A 14,497-nucleotide genomic window follows, 5' to 3' on the forward strand; every position below is an offset into this window, starting at 1 on the left:
TGCCATTACTTTGGTGTTCCTGCTGCCATGGTTTGGATGCCATGGAGACCTCTCTCAGTGGTTCCAATGGTTCAGGACTGAGGCATGTTAATGAGGCTGCCAGAAGAAATTTGCTTACCCATGTGGCACCTTCACCCAGGCTAGTTTTAAATGACACAAGTGATGGGGCTTTCTCTACTCCGTTTGGAAGACTATTGAGATTCTGTGTGGTTACTTTAGGTAGGACAGGCTGTTTAGTTTAGTGTAGGAGACTGAGAACTAGAAAGCACCATATGGTCTGTCTGTGTTAATTTGTGTGTACAGTTGTGTATGCATATGTGATAATAAACACAACTCCCTCTGAAAGTCTTGGCCCTATAAATTCAGAAACAATATAAATAAAACAAATCACAGAGGAACATGTATCTGTTTTCCTTCTGTTGGAGGACCAGAGCCAATACCATCGGTCTGAGCCCCTGAAGTGCACACTAGCAGATAGCTGCCACAAAAGAAGCAGCTTGTCTGAATGGTGCTGCCTCACACAAGGCCACACAGAGCGGCAAAATCCTTGCTCTTACGCAGTCTTATCCTGCAAAATGTTGAGTGCCTCCTTTGCTGCAGTAGGAGATGTCAATTCCCATTGGCTTCTAAATGAGTTGACACTCTCAGGACCTCACACGAAGCTTTTAGCATGCTGCAGGTTGAGGCTGAGGATGCCAAAGGTAAAAATGAAAGATTTCCTAAAAATTACAACAAATAATTATATCAAGTCACAAATTATATAATTTCAAAGCTCCCTGCCTCCTCTGGGAACTTCAGTCTGATTTCCTGTCCACATTTAGCTACAGCTGCAACTCTCTCATTCAGACAGTGTTCTGTCTTTATGCCCTTAGTCGTCATATTAGGTGGATTATGAAGTATAAATTCATCCTTTCTCCCTTCAGGTAGTGCTGTATGAATACAAACTATCCATATAGCAAGGTAAATCGCATCTGTTGGAATAGGGCACTTTCCTCCTACAAATTATGATTATCTGGATTCACAGTATGTATCAAATGAAATGTAATTCCTGATATTTCATATACGATGTATTCTCTCAAAAAGGAATTTGTCACATTCTAGGCTTAAATTTTTCCTTTGCCCAGTGTCATGGCACTAATTTTAGTTATAACTCCTGAGACCAGCTTAAACAATTTGATCTCTTTAATAGGATTTAAGCTCTTCAAACATTTGTACTTAGTTATGTTTTCCTTTAGTCATCATTTAGGCAAATTTTTTTTTTTTAATTAATACGTTCAGGTTTTTGCTTTCAATAGAACAGAAGTTGTACGTCCTTAAAAGGGAACATGTGGGAAACTTGTTTGATGTTTGTTTTTATTTTCTAAAGGGACGTTGAAATATGACTTGATTGTTCAGACTTAAAGATTCATGAACTACTTCAGTACCAGGCAAGTATTTAAAACAACACAAGGAATTGGTGCTCATGTTCTGGTTGATAAACCCAACTCGGTTTTTAAAATGATGTCCTTTTAGAAAACCAAATTTAAACTTTGTTGAATATGAATTGCAGTAAAGGGACATTCCTATCTGCAGACTTCATAAAATCATTGTCACAGGCTATTCTATTCTATATAGGTTTTTATACCATGCTCATTACCAGGGTATCTGAGTGCCTTCCAGTAGTGCATTTAGTGGTGTGTCTGGGTAGGTCTGCACTGGAGCTGGAAGGTGTAAATTCCAGTTTGAGGAGAGAGACCCGCATTTGCTCTGATCAAGCTAAAAATAGAAGTGGCATGAGCAGTGTCATGGTCTAACCTCCCCAGTACGGGTCTTGGCCAGGATTGTACTTAGGGTTGCCTGCTCCTCCCATCACTCATACTGCTGCCTATATACTTCTGTTTCAATCAGAGCTAGTGCAGTTATATCTCCACAAGCCCTAGTATAGACATATCCTGACATATGTCTCTTGTGGCTTATTCTCTCATCCTCTCCCCAGCGAAAGAATTGTGTATGCAGTGGAGTGTTTTGGGTAACAAAAGGTGGTTGTTTTTTTTTAACGTCACTTTGCTATGTGATTATGTTAGAGAAGGAAGCGTGAACAAATGAACCTGGCACTTGGAGTGTAAGGTGGAGAGGTTTGTGATGGTCCTTTGTTCCTGGGGCAGTTCATTCCACAGGGTACGTCTACACTACGGGATTATTCCGATTTTACATAAACTGGTTTAGCAAAACAGATTGTATAAAATCGATTGCGCGCGGCCACACTAAACACATTAAATCGGTGGGTTGCGTCCACGGTCCAAGGCTAGCGTCGATTTCTGGAGCGTTGCACTGTGGGTAGCTATCCCGTAGCTATCCCATAGTTCCCGCAGCCTCCCCCGCCCCTTGGAATTTCCGGGTTGTGATCCCAGTGCCTGATGGGGCAAAATCATTGTCGCGGGTGGTTCTGGGTACAGCCTCACCCCTCCCTCCCTGAAAGCAGCAGACAAGCGTTTCGCGCCTTTTTTGCTTGGTGAACTGTGCGGACGCCATAACACAGCAAGCATGGACCCTGCTCAGCTCAATACCGCAATCGTGAATGTTTTAAACACCTTGCGCACTCTCGTGCAGTCTATGGTGAACCAGGACCTTCAAACCGAGGCGAGGAGGAGGCGGATACGGCAGCGCGGCCATGACAGTAATGAGGACGTAGACACAGAATTCTCTCAAACCGCGGGCCCCTGCGCTTTGGAGATCCTGATGGTAATGGGGCAGATTCTATCCATTGAACGCCGATTTTGGACCCGGGAAACAAGCACTGACTGGTGGGACCGCATTGTGTTGCAGGTGTGGGACGATTCCCAGTGGCTGCGAAACTTCCGCATGCGTAAGGGCACTTTCATGGAACTTTGTGACTTGCTTGCCCCTGCCCTGAAACGCCAGAATACCAAGATGAGAGCAGCCCTCACAGTAGAGAAGCGAGTGGCGATAGCCCTGTGGAAGCTTGCAACACCAGACAGCTACCGGTCAGTCGGGAATCAATTTGGAGTTGGAAAATCTACTGTGGGGGCTGCTGTGATGCAAGTAGCCAAAGCAATCACTAAGCTGCTGCTACGAAAGGTTGTGACTCTGGGAAACGTGCAGGCCATAGTGGATGGCTTTGCTGCACTGGGATTCCCTAACTGTGGGGGGGCAATAGATGGAACCCATATCCCTATCTTGGCACCGCAGCGCCAGGGCACCCAGTACGTAAACCGGAAGGGGTACTTTTCAATGGTGCTGCAAGCACTGGTAGATCACAAGGGACGTTTCACAAACATCCACGTGGGATGGCCAGGGAGGGTTCATGACGCTCGCGTCTTCAGAAGCACTACTCTGTTTAAACGGCTGCAGCAAGGGAATTACTTCCCAGACCAGAAAATAACAGTTGGGGATGTTGAAATGCCTGTCGTTATCCTGGGGGACCCAGCCTACCCCTTGATGCCATGGCTCATGAAGCCATACACAGGCAGCCTGGACAGTGGTCAGGATCTGTTCAATTACAGGCTGAGCAAGTGCAGAATGGTGGTGGAATGTGCATTTGGCCGTTTAAAGGCGCGCTGGCGCACATTACTGACTCGCTCAGACCTCAGCCAAACCAATGTCCCCTATATTATTGCTGCTTGCTGTATTCTCCACAATCTCTGTGAGAGTAAGGGGGAGACCTTTATGGCGGGGTGGGAGGCTGAGGCAAATCACCTGGCCGCTGATTACGCGCAGCCAGACACCAGGGAGATTAGAAGAGCACACCAGGAAGCGGTGCGCATCAGAGAAGCTTTGAAAACGAGCTTCATCAATGGCCAGGGTACAGTGTGACTGCTGTGTTTGTTGATGAACACCCAACCCCCTTGATTGACTCAGTCCCTGTAAGCAACTCCCCCTCCCCCTTCGAGTACAGCTTACTTATGCAAATAAAGTCACTCTCATTTAAAAAGCATGAAGTCTTTATTAATTCATTATAAAAAGAGGGAGAGAAGTAAGGGTGTGGTTTGGGAGGAGGATAGGAGGGATGGAGAAGGCCATTAAAAAAAATTCACAGTAACGACAGCCTTCTGGTTGGGCTGTCCACGGGGGTGGAGTGGGGGGGTGCACGGAGCCTCCCCCCACGCGTTCTTACACGTCTGGGTGAGGAGGATGTGGAACATGGTGAGGGTTGAGGGTGGTTATACAGGGGCTGCAGCGGCACTCTGTGATCCTGCTGCCGTTCCTGAAGCTCCACCAGACGCCGGAGCATGTCAGTTTGATCACGCAGCAGCCCCAGAGTTGCATCCCGCCAGCGCTGATCTTCCTGCCGCCACCGCTGATTTTCCTGACGGTCTTCCTGCCGCCACCTCTCATCTCGGTTGTCCCTCCTGTCCTCACGTTCATCCCTCCTGTCCTCACGTTCACTGGCCTCTTTCCTGTAATTTGATACCACGTCCTTCCACTCATTCAGATGAGCTCTTTCATTGCGTGTAACTTCCATAATATCCGAGAACATCTCATCTCGCATCTTCTTTTTCCTCCGCCTTATCTGTGCTAGCCTTTGGGATGGAGGAGGGATGGTTGAAAAATTTGCAGCTGCATGAGGGAGATAAATATTTAGAAAGATACATTTTACAGAACAATGGTTATACTCTTTCACAGTGAACAGCACTATTCACCTAGCACATGTGATTTCCCTACAAGGTCGCATTTTTCATCTTAATAGTGAGTGCTTGCAGCTCTGGAGTTACAGATCTCACAGACACAGGTCCAGGCATCAGAATTCAGCTTGCATGCGGCCATGGTAAGCCACTGTCTTTCGGCTTCTGTAGTGATTTACCCCTCCCCCCCAACGCATGGCTAATACCACGCTAGCTCCCTGCTAATCAACAACCTTCCCACCCCCCCACCCACTGCGTGGCTGGTAGCTTGGGGAAGATCGCCGGTGACCAAACACAAAAAAGATCATCGGCATTTCACTCCTCCCCTTCCCCCGCTTCGCTACGTGCAGGAAAGGTTTTTTTTTAAGCTGCTGCAGTCCACGAACCCAGTAGAAAAATGGCCACCCCCCTACTTAATTTCCTGATTTTTAACCAGGTTATCCTGAACGATATCACTTTGCTGAGGATAACACAACAAGATAAAGACCGGATGCTTCTTGAATGCCAGCAGTCACCGGGACCATATGCTGCTATGCTTTGCCAGGCAATGATACCTGATTACTTGCTACATGCATGGCGTGGTAAAGTGTCCTACCATGGTGGGCGGAACAAGGCTGCCTTGCCCAGAAACCTTCTGCAAAGGCTTCTGGAGTACCTACAGGAGCGCTTCATCGAGATGTCCCTGGAGGATTTCCTCTCAATCCCCGGACATGTTAACAAACTTTTCTAAGTAACTATACTGTCTGTGAATGCATCCCAAGTCCTCAGGGCAAATCAATCATTAAAAAAGGCTTGCTTAAAAAACAATGTTTGCTATTTGCAAAGGTACACTCACCAGAGCTCCCTTCCATGGCGTCATTGTCTGGGATAGTTGCTTGGGAGGGCTGGGAGGAGGGTAATTCCGTCAGGGTGATAAAAAGCTCCTGGCTGCTGGGGCTCACGGAGTGCTGTGTGCTCTCTGCTAGGTCTTCCTCCTCTTCTTCATCTTCATCTTCCCCGTCTGCATAATCCTCAGCCATGGCAGAGATTACAACCCCCACCTCGGAATCCACGATCAGGGTGGGGTACTTGTGGCGCAGCCCCCTAAAATTGCATGCAGCTCAGCATAGAAGCGGCATGTTTTTCGACCTGCCCCGGACCTTCCGTTTGCTTCTTTGGTTTTCTGGTAGGCTTGTCTGAGCTCCTTAACTTTCACTCTGCACTGCACTGAGTCCCTGCTGTGGCCTTTATCCGTCATAGCCTTAGAAATTCTTTCAAATACTTTTTCATTTCGTCTTTTGGAACGCAGTTCTGTTAGCAGTGAATCCTCTCCCCATATAGCGATCAGATCCAGTACCTCCCGTGCAGTCCATGCTGGGGCTCTTTTTCGATTCTCAGGAGACTGCATTGTTACCTGCGCTGATGAGCTGTGCGTGGTCACCTGTGCTGATGAGCTCTCTACGCTGGGGAAGCAGGAAATGAATTTCAAAAGTTCGCGGGGCTTTTCCTGTCTACCTGGCCAGTGCATCTGAGTTCAGAATGCTGTCCAGAGCGGTCACTGGTGCACTGTGGGATACCGCCCGGAGGCCAATACCGTCGATTTGCGGCCACACTAACCCTATTCCGATATGTTAATCCCGATATTAGCGCTACTCCTCTCGTCGGGGAGGAGTACAGAAACCGATTTAAAGAGCCATTAAAATCGATATAAGGTGCCTCCTAGTGTGGACGGTTGTGGCGTTAAATCGGTTTTACGCTCCTAAAACCGATTTAAACGCCTAGTGTAGACCAGGCTACAGTCTGACAATCCCAGGAAAGTTCTGTCTCTCACACTGATGAACCTTACTCTTATTGACAAGAGTTTCATTGTGCCAGCCAGAGGAGCAGAGTCGGCAACCCTGCCTTCATCCCGGCATTCTAGGTGGTCTTACAGGTCAAAAGACTCTTCTATTGACTTTCTATGCATTTGCAAACCCACACTCCTATTCTCAGTTACACACATGTGCCTGGATAATACTCACCTGGGGGGAGGAAAGGAAGGCAGCAGCACTGTCTCCTGGAAGTCAAGAGACTTGGATTCTGTTCCCAGTTCTGAGCTGTTGTGTGACCTTGAGCAAGTCACTTCCCCCCCTCTGTATCTCTCTTCCTCTTCTCAACCTTTGTTTCATCCATTTAGACTTTAAAGTGTCTAGGGGCAGGGTGTGTGTCTATAGCTACGTCTACACAATTCTCAGCTTTCGTACATACTCGCACTAGCTCTCATTGAGCTAGTGCGCTAAGAATATTAGTGTAGTACTAGCATGGGCAGTGACAAGCGGTGACACATGGCCTAGCTATGCTGAGTACAAACCTGCCTGAACCCAGTGGGTCTGTACTCAGGGCAGCTAGTCCACGCCACCACTAGCTGCTGCCAGTGCTACCCCAGCTACTACTACTGTTTTTAGCACACTGGCTAGTGTGAGTGTAGACATACCCCATATGGTTGTGCAGTGGCTAGCAAATCGGGGCCCCATCTCAAGTGGGGCATTTAGTCACCATTGCAATAACATCGGTCTTTTTATTGTTGTAGTGGTCATCATTACAGTCAAAGCGGGTGAGTAGATTTTGTGTCTGTGTTACTATATTTTAATGGAGACAAACCCTCCTTGCAGCTTTGCCTGAGTGAAGAATGATTTTAAAACCTAGTGAGAACCTTGGGATTTGGCCATGATGCATTTGGAAGGCTTGTTAAAATAATGGGCATTTAATATTGCCATACATCTACAAAGTCCTGTAAAAACATTAACTAATTGGTAGAAAATACTGAATAACTACAACATACTCCTGCTCTAATGCAGTGATCGGGGATTAACTTGAGTAGGAAGGATTCCAATGAGAAAAGAATAAGTATGTCTGTGAGATCAGTATTTCAATCTTCCATCCTACTAACTAGGTTGATTTACTAGTCAGTGTAACCATATCTGTGACGTCTGTCATTAGGAGACGTTTTCCAGCAGCGTTATTCTGTGCCTGTCAAGCTGCTGCTGTTTGGATGATCTTGGGGAAAAATAGGAAGTATTTTTTATTTTTACTCTGCGTTTGTGCGTCCGCTGACCTAGTTTTCGAAACCAACACTCTCAGCAGCCATCTGTAGCCCTGCTGGTGCCAAGTAATGAAAATATCATTATAAGGTAATATCCCCAAAGGGTGATTTAAGGTTTTTACAGGTAGTGGTTGGTATTTGCGTTTGCAGCATTTTACCCTCATTTTGAGTTCCGGTTTCTTGAGGATACATTAAAGCAGGCTACACAGCCAGGTGTGCATAAGATTTTGAGTGTTATGGGATAATGAAAAAAATCTTGAATAGAGTACTTAGTGGATTATCTTTTTTATTCATTTATTTTCACAATCTCTCCTGTTATGTGCCCATCTGGCCTGTTCATTCTTTTTACCTGCTCCTTTTTCATTTTATGCTTGATTAAAATCTTCTTCATCAGGCTGGGTAGCAACCAGTTGTGTTTTGAAGTTGAAGGAGGAAAAATTTTCAATGTTGTTAGGAGTCATTTTGACTTCAGATTTGGCTGACATGTCTATAATTATTGAAAACTTATCAGAAGTGACTGAAATAAAGAATAGAATAAAGAACTACCTCACAGTGCAGAATGCTAGTACTGTGGGCAAAATCTCATCTCCTATAGCAGTTGTACATCAGTATTGCATATTCTACGCTCCTTCCACCAATGGAGGTCAGTGTCATTCTAAGTAACACTGTAGGAGTGCAGAACACATACTAAAGATGTACAGTTCAGGTAACAGATTTATAATGTAGACTGAAGAGGCAATTTTTGGCCTGTAGTAATACTCCAATACTGCCATACCACCTTGTGGTGCTGTGATCCTGTCAGAGTTCACAAAGTAAGCATGCATTGTTGCCAGCTCTTGCAACTTTGTGAACTTCGTGATATTTCATGTGTTTTTTCTTAAAGCCTGAGCTGCAGGAATGAAAAGATTGCCTGAGAATCTTGGCTTTCATTTAAAAAAAATCTAATTTTTAGCTGTCGTGATCATAGAGAAAAACTTGAAAACGTGAAGCGAGTGCACTCTAAAGGGTCAGAAACCCTAAGGCAAATAAAAAGCACATAAAATATATTACTCTTACAAAATCTCGTGTGTTTTTAAGCCAATCTCTTGATCTTTAGGGCCTGATCCATGATTGTTGAGCCCTTGGGGTTCACTGTGGTGGGTTCACCTCCCAGGAATGCCAAGCTGCTGCAGGAAATAGTACTGATGATTCAAAAGGTGGTACTCTTCCCTCTGAATTGGTACTAAAAACCAGTGCTTCCGCAGTGTTAGCAGGTGCTGCGCGGTTGGAAGTACTGTCTTTTTAGGATAAGATGTAGGACAGACACCTTGACCATTGGTGGTCGTTAAAGATGCTGTGACATTTTTGTAAGACAGGGGAATGGTTAATGTCCGCATCCTAGGAAGTCATTCTTCTTTACTTTCTATCCTAAACAACTTTATGATAAACTGCTGTTGCATTCTGTCTTAGAGATGGCTGCATTTCAGGAGTGACTGAAGTGATACTGTGTAACTCTTACTGACTGGAGCTAACACAAAGATGTTTTATGTTTTACTTGTTAATACTCGTGAAACACTTTTCCATCCTTGGGTGAAAAATATTAGAGAAGTGCCACAGTTTTTTTAATTATTTTTTTTCTGTTTTGTTTTGTTTTTTTAATAGGCAGTTAGGGCTGTCCAGCGATTTAATAAATTTCAGTTGGTATTCTATTGTTTAACAGTGCGATTAAAACTGCGATTACATTTTTACTCGCAATTAATTTTTTTGATTTAATTGTGATTAATCGACAGCCCTATAGGCAATGTTTTTTTTTTTTTAAAAATCAGTTATTTCTTTTTTTGGTCTACATATTGGAATCATTCTGTAATTGGCAAACACTGCCATTGTGTTTAGTGGCAAGACTTGGCTTTATTCATCCCACCGGTGCACAGGTACAAATTACACAGTTCTGCACTGGAGGGCCAGCTTTTGCACTGTTTGCACTGCTATCCTCCCCAGAGTTTCCACCAGGGGTAGGAAATTCTGTTCCTCTCTGAGTCATTGCCCATGTCCATTCCACTGTAGGTGTGTGCACATCCTGTGCACAGTTGTTGGATATTTTTTTCCCCTCAGCAGCATCTGTCAGGGTGGCATGAGCATCCTCTGCTGCCTCACACTACTGTGTGGAAGTATAAGGGGCGGAGCTTTCACTGAGCCCCCTCAGTTCCTTCTTACTCCCTGTGATGATTGTTGGAGCCTGTGTTTTTGCAAGTCCTTTCCTCCTTCCTCATATATATGGCACCCATTTTGCCTAGTTTAGAGAATGTAAAGCTATATTTAGAAAGTTAGATTTTAGTTTTTAAGACTTTGGTTTCCCCAGTTCCCAGCTGAGTGCCAGTGCCAGGGTCATGCCTTGGTCTCCAGGTTTCAAGTCTTTTCTCTCTTGCAGCAGACCTATATCTGTGAGTGATCTGCACCCTTCCTGTCTTAAATGCCTGGGGGAATCACGTGTTAGTGACAGATGCCACATTTGTAGGGGTTTTAAGCCCCATCCCAAAAAGGACAAAGCAGCCAGACTCAAGTTCCTTTCCATGGAGGCAGCACTTCGTCCACCCTCAGAGCCTTCCTGCTCAGATCAGGGGCTGAACAAACTGGAATCTACGACCAGAACTCCCGTTTGTTCCATTCATAGAGGCTGTTCTTCATCCCTGGTGCTGGAAGAAAAGCACCGAAATACCTGTAAAAATCTGGCCATAAGTGACATACTGAAGGGCACCTAGAAGCTCATGGCAGGACTGAGAATTGAACCCAACTCTCCCAAGACCCAACATGGTGCCAGACTACTGATCTATCCATAGACTCAGTCAGTGCATACTCCTGAAAAGCCTTCAGAAGGGAGATTTTAACACTATCAAATGATGAGCTCCACTTCTGTGTTTTCCAGCTTTGGTTGTTGGGTATATTATTCCTTCTTTAGTCAGGTAGGTCCGGGAGTAGGATAGGCCTTTGACCCAGATCTCAAAGGTATGTAGGCATCCAACTCTCACTGATTTCAGTGTGAGTTAGGTAGCTAAATAGCTTTGAGGATCTGGGTCTTTGTGTCTGCAAAGCTTTGACAAGTCAGTCATCTCTGTTGTAGGTGCTTGAAAATTACTGGTAATAAATTGTGGCTGTTTGGAGACAGATTTATGGTAGTTTGTGACTTATTTTATTTTTTTAAAAGAGCCTGGATTGCTGCTTCCAGAAAAATCTCAAATTAACAAACCCAGGGCTGTAATCAGGAAGTTCCTATACGCCCTTTACACTCAACAGACAGGCAGTTTCAGAGGTCAGCATGATTTACTCATCAAAATAACCCACATCCTCTGCCTGTTTTTTCCCTCCACTAAACTATAAACAGTGTTCTCAATCTTTACTGTAGTGACTTCACCATCACCTGCTCAGAGAATGTGGTGAAGTCAGTTTAAAAACAAGACCAGGATTGCTCCAGGGAGCCCTTTATAAAAAATTAAATCTAGCCACAAAGGGGGTGAATGTTTAAAGGATGTTTAAAAAGCTTTTCCAGTTTTCCCTGGACATTAGTGCTTTTCATAATCTGAGCCTTATTGCCCAGGAGGTTCTGTAATTAACCATTTGGCAGTTCAAGTCGGAGTGATAGTGCTCTTGGATTGGCTATTTTGGGTTATTTTGGGGCCTCTAACTAAAAGTGTGACATTTTCATCCTGTTAGAGTAGGAGTCTATATAGTGTAATATAGTGCTGAACTGGAATTGTTTTTCTTTTGTATATCTCTTGAGTGAATGTACGTACTGGCTGTGGGAAATTAGGGTTTTACTACAGGAGTTCTGATTGAATCAAGCTTCTAACTGCATTCCTTCCATACAGTTTTACAAACAGTAAACATTTAAAAAAAAAAAAGGCAAACCATTCTGTTTCCCCAGAGCATCCTGTCCTGACATATGTACAGTTCCTTGCCTTTCCTCCCCACCCCTCATCCCAGAGAGTAGCACATTCTTCTTTTAAGGAGCAGAGATGAAATACTTTCAATTGCATTTAATTAACTCTCAGCTAGTAATGCTTCCCAGGGCTTCCTTTGAACTCTACCTTGGAAAAAAATTCCTGAAACCCAAAACTGTTGGCTGGCTTGGTGCAGCCTCCTCCTAGGAAAACCATGGGACAAGGGTGGTAGATCTTCAGGGTCCTCTCTCTGGAGTGACAAAGGACCTGAACACCACATCATGGAAAGTAATTACATTTCTATGGGAAACAAATAGGACCTTTGCATACTAGCTTCTGATGAGTGTCCCTTCCACCTGCTTCTTCTGATGTGTTCCCAGATTTGTGGAAGTTTTCAGTTCTGTTCACACAGCAAAGCAACAAATAGTGCAGGAGTTATGATCACTGGTCAAATGGATGGCCAAAACCGAAACTCTAATTAATAATTCACTAGCAAGATAAAGAAATATCTGTGGTTACTGTTTGCTTTCCTTGCCTATCCAATGCAGCACCAACACTGAGCATGGTGGAAGGTAATCAGTCAAAGAACAGTTTCCACTTGTTGAGCAGACAAGTTACAGAAGAAAATGGCTTCAGAAGCTGGATGGTATTTAATCTCTGTGAACTGCAGAGGGCTGTCCTGCTTATATGAAACATCCAAGTCACATGACAGCGTAGGAAGCTACTTCCCTGACACCTATCTGAATCCCATTGCAAGGTGTGTTGGGTCCTGTTTTTAGAATTTCTCAGCCACAGTCTTTCAGATCTTTTCCAAAGGCTGAAGCTGGAATATGACTGTAATGTGTCACCTCGGTATTTTGAAGTGAAAGACTGGAGGTTATAACATTTGAATAATCTAGATTCCCTGGAACCAAAGGTTCAAAGCCTGAGAGGGTTAATTCAGTCCATTATTCACCAAAGGCAGGTCAATCAGATACCAGTGTGGTGTGTGTATGAGTATTTTGGATGGCTCCATCTTGTCTAATCTCTCTATTTAGAATGCATCAATCACTATGATATGTACATCCCTATCTGTTTTGTGCAGACACTGAATAACAGAAAGTGGAGCTCCAGTTACTTCATGTTGCCTAGTGTCTTATTTGCTGTGAATCTGGGCAGAGTGAAGATTCAGCTGATCCAGGGCCTAAGAGATTCCATCATAGTCTGTAGGAGAAAGTGGTGGTTCTGTGAGGTCATAAAGTGAAAAGGTTTGGGGGCCCCTGTGATGCTACCCTAGGAAGGACAGAGTAATGGGGGTGATTACAGAGACATTGCGACAGAAGGACAGAGTGGGAAGAATGGCAAAAGGGAAAAGGAAAGTGTGTTTTCTGTAGAAGTACCTTATCCATGTTACCCATTGAGGCGTAACTTGGCTCTCTGATAACCTCCAATATGCCTGCTGCCAGAATCCATTTGCTACCATTCAAAGAGAGCTGCCCACAGGAAAACAGATCAAGGAAACACTTTGGAAACTATTAAAACCACGTTTTGAAGTGTTTTGCCTCAAGAGCAAGGCTGACTTGAGGGGCATGTAATCACAGGAGGCATCACTCACTTGGGGGCAGAAGACAAGAGTCTTGACCTTTTTCACTGGAAAACATGTGACAATGACAAATGATTGGACTAGATTCATAAGGCTAGAATGAAATTTACCAGAAAAAAATAAACTTCAGAGTTGTTGAAACCATCACCGTTCCATGAACCCAAGACTGTAGGGAACAATCCTGCGCACAAGGTGGAGAAAGATGATCTAATGGGGCATTTCTCTCCCTTATATTGCTCAATCTAGTACAGACACAGAGCTCTGCTTGCAGGTTTTTATTACTGGGGATCATCTCATGCCTGCAGGGCTGGGCCTAAATCTGAGAATATGGATTTATTTGCATGGTAAAGGGAATCCAGGTACATGATAAATAGTGAAGAGAAGGTCTGGCAGCTGGAGGCATATGAGTACTTTTTTGAAACTTTCTGTAAAACAGGTTAAATATAGAGGCCATGCCCAAGGGAACCCACACGGCCTGATTACACTGTGGGTTAAAAACACTTTGTTTTGTATGGAGACCAATTCATTAGTGCCCTACAGCACCTTCGTAGCTTGCTGTGTCCTTGCACTCAGGCTGCAGGGCAGCTATAAAGCCCCTCTGGGGAATAACCCCCACATAAGTAGCCTCTCTGGTAAGCACTAAGCTGGTTTTGCAACCTCCCCAGGAACCACTGCCTCAAGAAATGTGCTGGGGGCAGGAGGAGATGTGGCTGGGGGATTCCTATGCCTCAGCTATTGCTTAGTTGCTGCAAGGAACGATGAGAACTGAGCTCTAAATTAGGGCAGGTTCTGGATGAGGGACGTGCAATTTCTCTGCCCCCTAGTCCCTGCACTGGCGCACAAGGGGAATTCAGCTCATAGAAAATTCGGCACCAGGAAACATTGGTTATAGTTGAAACTATCTGAGAATTCCCCTTTGTCGTGTTTGAGCAGCTGCAAAAATAAAGGTGAATGCAAGTTCCTCAGAAATAACTTAGTACATTTGGAGAGGAAGAATTTTGAAAATGTACATAAAAACATTTCAAAAAAAGTAGTGAGGGCTTCTTATCTTGCAAAGTCTTGACATTGAAATGTCAGGCAGAGGGTGATGTTTTCCATTTCATGGGTTGGTTATGCAGTGATGACACCTGAGTTGTTTTCTCAAGTCTGCCCACTGATTTGCTGTGTGATCTTGGGGATTACTCTCTCTGTGCCTGAGTTTCCCAATCTTTAAAACAGGGATAATAATAGCTCCTGATCTCACAGGGTATTGTGAGGCTAAATTAATGGTTGTAAAGTCCTTTCAGATGCTTGGATAGAAGCTGCTACAGCAGTGCAA

The 14,497-nt window shown here is 44.5% G+C and overlaps 1 protein-coding gene across 6 annotated transcripts in view; it reads left to right on the forward strand.

Annotated features, from left to right (window-relative positions):
* SHROOM1 (shroom family member 1) overlaps window positions 1-14,497 on the forward strand; it is a 71,914-nt gene that overhangs the window by 12,036 nt on the left and 45,381 nt on the right. The window lies entirely within an intron of this gene.

The sequence above is a fragment of the Mauremys mutica genome, chromosome 8 (genome assembly GCF_020497125.1).
Source record: "Mauremys mutica isolate MM-2020 ecotype Southern chromosome 8, ASM2049712v1, whole genome shotgun sequence".
Classification (NCBI taxonomy): Eukaryota; Metazoa; Chordata; order Testudines; family Geoemydidae; genus Mauremys; species Mauremys mutica.